General features: G+C 38.8%; 1 protein-coding gene across 4 annotated transcripts in view; it reads left to right on the top strand.

Moving 5' to 3' along the window:
• Nucleotides 1-12,741, top strand: part of CDK14 (cyclin dependent kinase 14) — a 570,565-nt gene extending 557,824 nt beyond the window's left edge. For all 4 annotated transcript variants that reach the window (XM_044245987.1, XM_044245990.1, XM_044245988.1 and 1 more), the window contains one exon: nt 9,315-12,741. The gene's annotated coding sequence lies outside the window, so the exon portion shown is untranslated. The remainder of the gene's footprint in view (nt 1-9,314) is intronic.
• Nucleotides 12,742-13,084: the final 343 nt, after the last annotated feature.

Here is a 13,084-nt window from a genome sequence, read left to right on the forward strand (position 1 = left end):
TTTCAATATAGGAATTTGGGGGGTATACAACGTTCAGTCTAGAGCACAGAGCACTCATCAAAAGCAATAAAAACACTAATAAAAATACTAGCATCTCTTACAAGTGAAAGAAGATTGATGAAAGGGTTGAAGATGTAGAATTTTGGAGCAAATGTGCCAAGATCTAGGAGAATTGTATAAGAAACAGTTAATTCCAAGACAGAGCATGTGGCCAAACCAAGGCAAGAGGAAGTATGTAGGCAAACAGACAGCATGTACAGTACTATTCACCTCTTCAACTCCCATGCACTGTCTATGTCTCTTGCATATGGCTGCCATGACTTGGCAGCTCAGAACGTCCACAATAGATTTAAGTCTCTCTCATGAACTAATCTGACTTCTGGTTTATGCTGACACCATTCTTTATGTACCAGCCATTTGTAATCTAATTTCAATCCCAGAAATTTATGTTGTAGCTTTGCAGATTTCTGCAATATAATGGTTCATAAGACAGAATGGCACTGTAGGGGTGATGATATTATGTTGAATTCAAAACCCTTAGCATGGAAACTTCTTCTTCTTCAACACTTTGGACAATAATACTAGACAAGTTTTAATTTGAAAGAAAAAAATCCACCCAAAATGAAGTCTCAGATCTCCTCTCAGATCTTTTAATTAAAGTCAGACATCAACCCTCGTGTTTCTCTGACTGCTAAATACTTAGAAGTGGTTTTATGATATTTGTGTATGTTCATTTTAAGTTGTAAAAAATTCACACACTGCTAGGTTACATAGCTTTGTATTTGGTTTATCTAAATATAGTTTAGTAGGACTATAATATATAAGGAAGGTTAAAGAGTCAGAATCCTGTTTAATTAACTTATCCCACTTAGCAGCCAGTCAGTTATAAAGGTTTGCTGAGCAAGTAAATCTTCCAATATGAAATCTTTGAAAAAAATAAGTCTCATTTAGTAAAGGTTTTGCTCTTCTTAACTTTGTCATTGAAACTATTTCAGCAAGCTATTTCAAACCTCACAGTGTATATATTTGTGTGTGTGTGTGCATATATGATTATATACATATGATTTAAAGACATATTTTGTGTGTGTATATGTATATATATGTAAAAGATGGCCTGTGTCTTGGATGTTCTTAGAAGACCTACATCAGTACTTTCCTTGTCTGTCTGCACTCCTCTTGGCCTTCACCAAGACGGAATATACTCCCAGAATCGCCATCCCCATGGGTCTAAAATATGACTAGTCTTTTACATAAGGCCGATTTAATAAACAGTCACACCATGAAAATACAGCGTTCTTTTCAATTACCACTAATTATACATCACACAATGCCCAGTATTTAATGAGGATTTCGGTAAATGTTCACTGATAATGATGATTATTGAAATGATATGTTAAGTCCGTTTTCCTTGTGTGAGAAATGTTTTGTTTTGAAATGTTAGACTTATAGCCTTGCTTGAAAATTTTTAATTAAAATCTCCACTTTGGCATGAAGCTTAAAATGTGCAAAGTCACTGCAATTAGTGCATTGTGCATCCATATGGATGTTACCAAACGGCTTTCAACTTAAAGGATTTGAGCTATTTTGAATGATGGACCTTCTGTTAAGCTTAAAACAAAGCCTGTCTATCCCTGCATTCATTTTAATTAATATTCTCTTGCTGGTCTCAAAGATATGTTGCCTTCTGGGGGCTGGGGGGATGGTGAAGAAGAAACATGATTATCATAAGTGAGAAATAAGTTAGAGAAGTAGGTTTGGCTAATTTTCTACTTCCTTCAAGAAGCTTCAGTGCAACCTCAGAGTAACTGGAAAACACTGATTTCAGATGTTCTAAAAGAAAACCTATATTTCTAGCCAAATCATAACATAACTCACTTAAAAAAAAATGAAGAAATTAAGCTGTCACCAGATTTTTTATATCAGTATAAAGATTAAAACTTACCATGTTGAATGTGACATTTATATAAAATCTACAGTATGAAGTTTGAGTACGTATGTTCTATATATACAAATGAGTATATGCGCCATATATGTATATACTTGTATTTATACATATTTTTACTTCTGAGAGATCTGTACTTGCTTAGTTGCTTCAGGGTTTAGTAACCTTATTTCTGGAGTTAATTTTCTATAAGTAGTGAATGCTGCTGAAGATGAATTAAGTACAAAAGATTAATTTTGTTGCTTTTCTTAGTATTTTAAGCAGTATTGAACTCAAAGTGGCACAGCCTCTTTAGTAGATTTTTTTTTCCCCCTGGATATTTTCCATGTGAAAGCTTATCAATATGGTGCTTGGGGAGGGAAAGCATTCTGTACTTTGTTTTCCACAATATCAGAACAAATTCTATAGACAGTTATATATGTTAGTTAAGGCCCTGATTTTCTAACTGTTCTCAAACATCTCAAGCCACTTTCCATGTACCTTCAAAAAGCTATTCACTTTGATGGCCACTGGAATCCTTTGACTTGACCAGTTTAGGCCAATTTCGAATGCTGGTTTAAAAGTAGACAGCTAAAATGATCCAAAAATATCTTCACTGAATTCTCAAGAATAAGATAAATGTGAAAATTACAAAGCAGAATTATAGTTTACCAGAACATGTGGGTAAAATAATTCATGTAGCATGTGACTAGAAAGGCATAAAATCAGTAAGTCCACTCTAGAATACCACCATCCCAGGTCCTGTTTTGTTTTTTCCTTTTATTTCAGCATGATGGAAATTCATTCCCCACAGCCACTAGATTTGGCACAAAGATAACCTAATTTTTCCATATTGTCTGAATGTTTAATTTTTATTTCCCCCTTTTTAAAGCATGTCATTAATTACATATCTATCTGTAAGTGACTCCTTATTTACCGGTGGTTTGGAGTCTACATTTGAAAAGAAGATTGGAACTGGTTTTATCTTACAGAAGAACAGATAAAAGCTAAACTTGGTCAAATGCTGTCCATTGCTTTTCTCAAAGGTAACTTCATATTTTATAATTCTATACTGTCTTCACTATTGTGAGGCAGCTTTCTCTCTGTCAGATTTTAATAATTCTTTCCTCTCTGTTAGGCATCTTTTAACAAAGGGTCTCTCAAACAGAAATGAGCGGATTACCCTACAGCCTCACATACATCCTGGTGAATATCCTGTTCACAATTTAGGCGATGAAAGGAGAACCTACAGTTGTTTTAATTTGGAACCAAAATAATCACTTCTCTCCAGTGAGGCTTAGAGGGGAAGAAAATGGGCCAGAGTCTTTCTGTAGGAAAAAAAAAAAAAAAAGACTACTTCGAAGAGGGGCAGTACAGCAGGGGGAAAAAAAAAATAAAACAATAAAACAAACACAAAGCCTCTGAGTGGGTAAATAGGCTAGTGAAAGAAAGGCCGTCTGATCGCATTGGTAGCACCCTAAGCTGGGGTCCTCAGCTGTATGGTCCCGCCAGCCTGCAAACTGCGTGTGTGTATGTAGGGGTGTGTGTGTGTGTATGTACACACAGAGACTTAATGGGGAGCACAGAGGGAATTAGAACAAGCCTGGCCCGTTTTTAATTTGGGTCTGTTTGCTTGCATTTAGCACTTAAGGGCTCCTACATTCAGTTTGCTTAAAAGAGTGATGAAGCACTCCTTGCTTATGCCTCAAATCAGAAATGCATGAAGTGCAGCTGCAGAGATAATACATTTTCCCCAAAGGCTTTGGCTGAGCAAATTAGGTGTCAATGGGGTGCCTGCGCAGGCAGTACTCTCTCTAATTAGTCTCTTGAGCCTAGTTGGTGGCGGGTATGAGATGATCTAATCAATTGGTCTGTGTCTGATGGTTCGTGTAAAAATCCTACCAGGCAGACTCTCTCCCACAGGTCACCCACCTGCACAGCGGGACTGCTCATTTTCATTTTTCATCTCCTCCATCACATGACGCTGACAGTTGGTTTTAAGAAAATTGAATCCAAAAAATATCTAGTTCAGAGGGCACATGGGTCAGAACAAAGTTGCATTATGGGTACCAGCGATCCAATTAATTAATATTTATAGCCGAGAAGCTCTATGTAGATATTTCTGAATAAGGATTTTATCAATAAAATCCAATTTCTTGTCTAAAACATTCATTTCTAGGGAAAGAACATTGTAAAAGCAGGAAGCAAGATAAAAATGGCATCTGTTAATCGGATGATATATATACCTATGAGTTGATGTGCACTTAGTTGAGCTTATGGTCACACTCACTGTTCATTTGTATTGTATATGTGGTCTGTTTTAATAATCAATTAAATGTAAGGGAAGGACATACGTTGCTATTATATTTTGCTTCCCTGGGAATATTGTATATCCTCACTCCTTCTACCCACCTCCCCATACATCAAACATATGATTACATTTAGATCTTAAAGAATTTATCTAGCAATAAACTGACTTAACCTAATTTTCATGTAGTCCTTGAAAATTGAAACGAATACTGAGACTGCCCCAGGAGGGAGAAGGGGCATGTCATGCTGCTGCTGAACAGTGTTAGGGTACTTGGCACACAGTTGGGGCTGTAGAGTCCTCTCACATAGGTAGGGAAGAGGATACCTCTTATTGGCACCTCCCTTCTTTTTTATTCCTGGCTCCTTCCATTAAATGTCTGAGCCCAAACCCAAATAAAGGACTTAATCTGTAATTACTGTGTTCACCATTTATTATCCAATTACTATTATTATGCATTCTCCTTTATTATCCAATTCTGCTTATGCCTTGGGTTAGGGACATACTGTACTTCTAGAGATTCCACTTAAAGAATCAGGACGGAGGCAAAGACAGACACCACCAATGGCTAAAAAAATGTTTAAACCAACCCAGCAGGATAGTAACATGCCAATGGATTATGGTAACAGCATCTTTTATTATTATGTCAAATCAGGTATCCTGAAAATTACATCATTCAAATAGAATGTCATGTGGTTAAAAAAAAAAAAAAGAAAGAAAAAAGAAAAAAAAGAAAAAAAACTTGACGCACAGGAAGGTGGTTATTCCACCAGCCTTTCTTGGCTAATGGTATATCTGTGGATTGTCAGCACTGTACCTGGGCTCTTGACCACGAGAGCACAGGCCCAGCGTTCGCCCTCCGTCAATGCGCTGTGAGGGAACCCTGGTTCTAAACACATACTCCACTCCTGAATTTTCAGATTCCACCTCCTCCCTTCCTATTCATTCAGCAGGGGTTTCCTGAGTATCTGAGCAATGGCTTGGCTACGCTCTAGGGACACAATAGTCAACAAAACCAGTTTAATCAGGAACATAAAGATGCCACCTGACTCCCTATTTTCTCCCTCACAGGAAATGTCCCCATATGGGAGGGACATTTGAAGTCACTTGTTCAGGAGGTCAGCCTGGGCAGGTGTGCATTCTGGGGATTAGAGAGGTAGAATGGAGGAGAGCAGTTGGCCCTTGAACAACACCAGTTCGATGGAGCCACGTCTGTGCTTGCATGCTGATTTTTTTTTTATACAGAAAAAACAGTGCTGGAAATGTATTTTCTCTTACGATTTTCTTAAGAACACTTCTTTTGCTCTAGCTGACTGTATTGTAGGAATATAGTACATGATATGTATCTAAAATATGTGTTGGGGTGCCTGGGTGGCTCAGTGGGTTAAAGCCTCTGCCTTGGGCTCAGGTCATGATCCCAGGAGATCGAGCCACGCATCGGGCTCACTTCCTCACATCAGAGCCTGCTTCCTCCTCTCTCTGCCTGCCTCTTTGCCTACTTGTGATCTCTCTCTGTCAAATAAATAAATAAAATCTTAAAAAAAAATATATGTGTTAACCAGCTGTTCATGTTACCAGTAAATCTTCCAGTCAATGGTAGGCAGGTAGTAGTTAAGTTTTTGGAGAGTCAGAAGTGCTATGCGATTTTCAACTGCGCAAGGGGCCAGTGCCCCAGTCCCTACATTGTTCAAGGGTCAACTATATGTCCTTTCTGTGTGGTGATAGGAACTCTATGCCTCGGTAAGATGGTATCAGGAAAAACCCACAGCTCTCCCACTGGTCCAGGGTGGGCTAAGCTTCCTGGAAGAGCAGCAACCTCTGTTTAAGCAACGTGGAAGAGAATGAGCGTTTTTTTTTCATCTGCGTAATCAAAATGTCAAGTTTGGTAGCAGGCTTGGGGACTAGCTGAAGATGCCTATAGACAGGTGTGTTTGTTGTGGGGACAGGTGTTCTCTGTCTTTGATGTCACAGGCCTCAGTAAAGATGTCAGTACAGAAGTCAGAATGCATGATTCCATGGGAGCCACAAGGAGAGCACAAGATGGATTTACTTCATTTCCCTGGAAGAATGGGGGTTAAGGTGGTTGGTCTCCTTTTGTTATTTTTGCTAGGGTGGTCACTTGTTTAGGAAGAGATTTGGAAAAGGCATATCTGGGCAGCCTGGCAGGAGTAAGGACTGGCCAAGTGAGCCACAAGCAGCAAGTACGTGAGATAATATCTGAGGTGTTTGGACTTAGTGATAACAAAGGGCCTATGTATGATATGCACCCACCCAGGCTTCTCCCTCCCGGCCAGATCTCTCCCAGAAACTCAAGGTAAGGGCTTTTGTTTACATTTATCTCAGTCACTGAGGACAGAGAATTCTTAAGAATGGAATGTTACCTATCTCATTCCACATACAAAAAGCAACTCAAAATGGATTGGAGATCTAAAAGTAAGGACTAAAACTATAAAACTCTTAGAAGAAAATGTAAATCTTCATAACCTTAAATTTGATCATGGATTTTTAGATATGACACCAAAACCATAAGCAACAAAAGAAAAAAATGGATAAATTGGACTTCATCCTAATTAAAAAGTTTTGTGCATCAAAGAATATTATCAACAAGTGAAAAGATAGTCCACAAAATGGAAGTAAATGTTTGCAAATCAAGGGATTGATATCTAAAATATATAAAAATGGGGCACCTGGGTGGTTCAGTGGCTTAAAGCCTCTGCCTTCAGCTCAGGTCATGATCCTACGGTTTTGGGATCGAGCCCCGCATCGGGCTGTCTGCTCAGTGGGGAGCCTGCTTCCCTTTCTCTCTCTCTGCCTGCCTCTCTGCCTACTTGTGATCTCTATCAAATAAATAAATAAAATCTTAAAATAAATAAATAAATAAATAAAAGTAAAAATAAAGTATATAAAAAGTCCTACAACTCAGCACCAAAAGACCAACAACCGAAATTTAAGAGTGGACAAAGGACTTGGAATACATATTTCTCCAAAGAAGATACACAGATGGTCAACAAGGACACGAAAAGGTGCTCAAACTAATCATTAGGTAAATGCAAATCAAAACCTCAATGAGATACCAGTCCACCCCACTAGTATGTCTATGATAAAAAAAAAAAAATCAAAACCAGAAAATAACAAATATTGTCAAGGGTGTTGCAAAGAAACCAGAACCTGTATATGTCACTGGTAGTAATATAAAATGGTGTAGCCGCTGTGGAAAATCATTTGCCAATTCTCCAAAAGTTAAACATAAAATTGCCACATGACCCAGCAATTCCACTCCTAGGTATTTACCAAAAGAAAACAGGTATTTAAATACTTGCACATAAATGTTCATGGCAGCACTATTCATAATAGCAGAAAGGTGAAAACAGTCCAGATATACATCAACTCATGAATGGATAAAAAAACGTGGTCTGCCATACAGTAAAGTATTACTGGCCCTAAGAAGGGATGAATTACTGATACATGCTACAACATAGAGGAACATTATGCTAAGTGAAAGAAGTCAGACACAACAGGTCACATATTGTATGATTCTGTTTGTATGAAATATCCAGAATAGGTAAATACATAGAGACAGAAAGCAGATTCGTGGTTGCCAGGGGGCTGTGGCAAGAGGAGAATGGGAGTAACTGCTTCAAGGATATAGGGTCTCCTTTGTGGGTAACAAAAATGTTCTGGAACTAGACAGGGGTTGTTTGGATAACATTATGAAAATCCTAAATGCCACTAAATTATATCCTTTACAATGGTTAATTTTAGGTTCTGTGAATTTCACCTCAATAAAAAGGAAAGGATGGAAGGTTAACCTTCCAAAAAACTATCCTGTTAAGCAGAGGATATGAGTCGGGAGTAGGGAGGATGCTATTCTTTTTTTAAATATTTTATTTATTTAACAGAGAGAAATCACAACTAGGCAGAGAGGCAGGAGGAAGCAGACTCCCTGCTCTGGGATCGATGCAGGGCTCGATCCCAGGACCCTGGGATCATGACCTGAGCTGAAGGCAGAGGCCCTAACCCACTGAGCCCCCCAGGTGCCTCTGGGAGGATGCTATTCTTAATAGTAAGGGCTGGAACTTTTTGCTTTCTTGGTCAAGGTAGCCTCCCGTGGGCAGTAAAGTTATTACCAGGACAGCCCTCATGACCAGCTGTGTCTAATAAAAGGCCAAAGTTCCTTCCCTGCTTGGGAAGATGACAGTGTTGCACCATAGACTGGTGACAAGCAGGCCTAACCAGGCCTCAGTGACCTTGAACTTTAAATGGAAATGAGGGCTTGTTTCTGGAATTTGGTGGAGCTGGAGTCTCTGTCCTGTGTGACTTGATCCTGGGAGTCTTTCATTTCATCCTTCCTGGCAAGACATGCCTTTCCCATCCAAGGGACCTAAGGAAAATTTTTAAGGACCAAAAAGAAATGTGGAGAGGAAGAGAGTAAACACTCCTTCTTTCTTCTTGAACCACTCATATGGAAGTAGTTACCAAGTTTAAGCAGGCACCCCTGGAAATGCACAGTCGTATGCAGGATGGTGGGAAGAGGCTGGCAATTCAGGTCCTGCTGGTCAATTTTCCTTCTGTTGAAACTAGGTCTGATAACAGGCAATGAAGGAATTATATACAGCTGGGCTTTTTTTAAAAGCATGCATGTGATCCATTTTTCTATTTCATGTCCATAAAAATGAACACAAGGATCTGTCCTTTTTTAATGATCTGTATGATGCTACAGGCACTTAATTAAGACCTGTATCACTACTAATGATTTGGGGAAGGAATTTTGCTGAACTTCTTTTTCTCTAAATAATCCAAGAAGAGGTTAGACCATTTCAGTTCATGGAGTTAAATTATTTTAAGGGGGAAAAAAATGGAGTCAGAACATTTGTTTATCGTGTTAAGAGAACTGTTTTTGGTGAAGGAGACCACTCTGTGTGCTCAGGGTGGCAGCAGAGAAAACGGGTAAGACTCACTTTTAGCCTAACCAATTTTGAGGTCTCGTGTAATTTAGAAAAAAATGAATGATGTAAGTTTTTTCTTTCTTTCTTTTCTTTTCTTTTTTTTTTAATATATAGCAATTTTCTCTTTTCCTCCTTCCAGGATTAAGTTGTCATCATTCTGGGAAGAAAAAAAAAACACATTAATGAAGTGGCCAATAATACGAAGGGAATCACGGATCAGTTTCCTTCCCCTCCCTGTGGTGGATTTCACTTACAAGAAAATTGAAGCTGGCAAGACCCTGTTTTCTCTGCAATTTATTTAAAACCTTGCACGCATTTGGATACCTTGTGATTTCCAAGAACTATGTGAAGATTAAGCTTTGCTTACTGATACATGGCATGTATTCTTTTCAGTCTTTTGTGTTTGATTTTGTTTGATTTCCCTCTGCAGCGCAGCGTCTCTGTAAAGGTTTTTATGCTTTCACCAGCCATGTCTTAAATACATTAAGACAACACATTTGGTGTTCACACTTCTTCAGTAACGTCTGTACTTGAAAGCCACATGGTGGCATAAAACAATGTGTGTTTTCTTTGAGAGCAGTGCATATTTTGCAACCACTAGGAAGGAAATCTTTAGCTAAAGCAAACTCCTGTTCTCAGGCTGACTTGACAACCTGGTCCCTGGCTGTGGGGCCCCACCTGTTGCTTACCTTTTGAGGACATTTGCAAATGTGGTTTTTTTTTTTTCTTGGAAATAACTGCACATGTATATAGGATATTGGAATCTGCTTAGCATTTTCAAGCCACGTAGCATGACTGTTTTTCAAGTACGTTGGAAGTAAAGAAACAAATATCAAGCGTTAAGAACAAAGACAGGGATAAATTGCTTACTTTTCAGCCTCTGAAAATTGAGGTGACTTTTTACCTGTTTTCTGGGTCTTGTCAACATCTTATATTTTCCATCCACTCTGTTATGCTTCAGGAGTGTTTTCTAAGTGGAGGAGAAAAGAATGAGGAACAGAATTCTTACAACTTGGGTGCAAAAGAATTCTATCTGCTGGACATTAGAGCCCCAAAAGCCATCTTGGCTAGGTAACATTCAAAAAAAGCAAATTACAGAGTTATCCAGAGTTGAAAATCTGCTCATTTACACCAAAGCACCTTTGAATTACACTTTTTAAAACATTCCAAGCTGATTGGAAGACATCAGTGGGGACCTTAACTTTAACCAGTCTCCTGGAAAAACTGTTTGAACACAGGTTGTAGAAACAGCACAGGAGTCTTGCTTTCAAGATGGTAAGGAAAAAAGAAAGGCCCAGCTTCCCTTATTAAGAAGATGAGGGGCCTTGAAGGATGAAGGCGCATATGTGACAACGATGGAAAGGTGGACTGGGCATGCGCTTTGATGGGGAGGGCGAGCTGCCAGATGCAGGCCTTCTCCCAGTGGGGCCGCCCTCACCACACAACCCCAAATAATACTGACGCCACTGGGGTAGTTAGGGAACCTCATCTAAAGCATGAAACCTGGCCCCTCAGAACACCAATTCCTATGGAAATACTTTTCATGTACATTGTTTTACATTTTCCTGTTGGTCAGAAAAGAGAGACTGAGAACTTGAAATGCATTGCACTTTTTAGGATCAAGACTAGGAATTTTGAGCCAGTTTGACAAAGACATTCTCTGAGAGTCACGTGAGGAAAAAGCTTCTCTATAGTTGAAGCCAGTATTCCTAGGAAGTTGAACCCAGAACTTCTAAGCATTAAAAGGGTACCTTCCCTGGAGTGGGGCATGAATAAATATGTCAGGGTCACAATCCATCCTATTCAGAAGTAGTATTCATTGAAAGCTTCTAGGTGCAAAGCAAAGAATTATTTACTAATTGATTTTAAAGAGAGCAAAAGTTACCCAAGGCTGGAATGTTTACTGTTTGCTACCTAGAAGTCTTTCCCATTCTTCTCTCAGACATTCCAACCCACTGGAAGTCTTTAGCAGTATTTTACGGTATGCTTAAATTACGATTCCTTAATGTAAATACGGAGAGAAAATTTTACATGCGATCAAGAACAGCCTTGCCTGTGATTGATTTTGAATTATTTATTTGGGGGAGAGGCATAACTTTTGTAATTAACCAAGTTTAAACCAAGAGCAGTTGATGATTAAATCTTGCTACTTAATAAGCTTTCTAAGTTGAACCTTTGAAAATATTTAATATTAAGAGACTTCTCTTAGGAATGGTGGCACCATTCAGAGATATGTGCCCATCATAGGCAGCTTCTCTCGGAAAGGAAACATAAGCTGGTCATTGTGGAGGAAAATCTGTTTTTTACACAGACATGTCTCAGAAGGTCTCATTTTGGAGGTCTGTCTCTCCCCATCCTTGTCCTCAGTACAAGAAATCCAAAGTCTGGTTCATTTCTCTCCCCTTTCCTCTCCTATTGGCAATCCATCCCCCCAGCTCCTCTCTCCCCACCCCCTCCCACGGAGGGCAGCCATGAAAATCATTACAGAATGTGTTCATTAGCAGATTTATTATTCTATTGAGAAAGCACTGGAATGTTTTGTGAGATTATTTTTATATGAAGGACTAGCCTGAATTCATACAGCTGGAATATTAGGAACTCATTAGCATAGTGAAGGTATCAGTGCACACACAGTATTCTGAAAGAAAAGTTGGGACTTTGTTTCCATTTTCTTAAAGGAACAGTTTGTTGACTTAAAGATGCAGGATACACAAGACATAAAAAAATGTTTTTGCAGTGCTCAGAGGAAAAACAAAACAGGGCATAAGGCAGGGGTGGCTGTCCATCCACTGATAAAAGGGTGAGAAGCTATTTCTACCTCCCAAGAGTAGCAAGAAAAGTTTCCAGGGGAGCCTCCAGGTTTGCAGAGAAAGCAAGACCTCTTGGTATCTTTTCCTCAGTGTGTACATGACAGCCAGTGTAATTAATATCCTAGGTTATGTATGTGTCTATATAAGATACTCATCTGTGAATAGTACTTACTGGTTTTGTAATCTTTGTTACATAAGAGGATGTTTAGGCTGTACATACTGGGGTAGATTATTCCCTGCCCCCTATACATAGGAATATGCTGCATAATTGCACATAACTTCTATCTCTCTTACTGGCTTGTAGGCAGAGGAAACCACACATGTTACTGCCTTGCAATTTTCTCATATACCAAAAACAACAACAAAAAAAAGTCTCAAGTGAAATAAGCAATCTCCTATTTTCATTCCCCTTCCTACAGCAGCATATTTTAGAGGCACATACAGAATCTACATTCTCTAGTTGGGAGTGGATTTTTTTTTTCTTTTCTTTTTCTTTTTTTTTTTTTTCTTTTTTTGTATGATACACTGAGATATGTACTTCATAGCAGAGGGTCAGTACCTAAGAAATGTATTAGCATCATTCAGAAAACTATTATATTCCAAAATGAAACATAGTAAGGAGAATGGGATAATACATGTTGCATATTTGTTCCCAAGTGTAATTTGTCTGTATTATGAAAGATGTAATGGTTTGTCAGCTGTCACTGTTGTTTTCTTGTAACATGATATGGAATAAAGTATAGCAGAATCTCTGTACATTTTCTTGCTACATCTTCTTGGTGCCAAATAACACCATACAGTGTCACAGAAACATTGTCTTAAAAACTCTTAGACACAGTCAGTTTTAGAGTGAAGAAAGCAAAACAGTCCATGGATGTGAGAAGGAGTGAGTTAGCTGGAATGTTCCAGGAGTCTGTAAAACCCTCCCTTTTTTAATTTTTTTAAGATTTTATCTTTTAAATAATCCCTATACCAATACAGGGCTGGAACCTGCCACCCCAAGATCAAGAGTTGCATGCTCTACTGAGCCAGCAAGGCACCCCAAGCCCTCCCTTTTTCTATATGCTTTGTCAGACTTACGGAGAACAAGTCTGTGAGC

The sequence above is a fragment of the Neovison vison genome, chromosome 4, assembly GCF_020171115.1.
Source record: "Neovison vison isolate M4711 chromosome 4, ASM_NN_V1, whole genome shotgun sequence".
NCBI lineage: Eukaryota > Metazoa > Chordata > Mammalia > Carnivora > Mustelidae > Neogale > Neogale vison.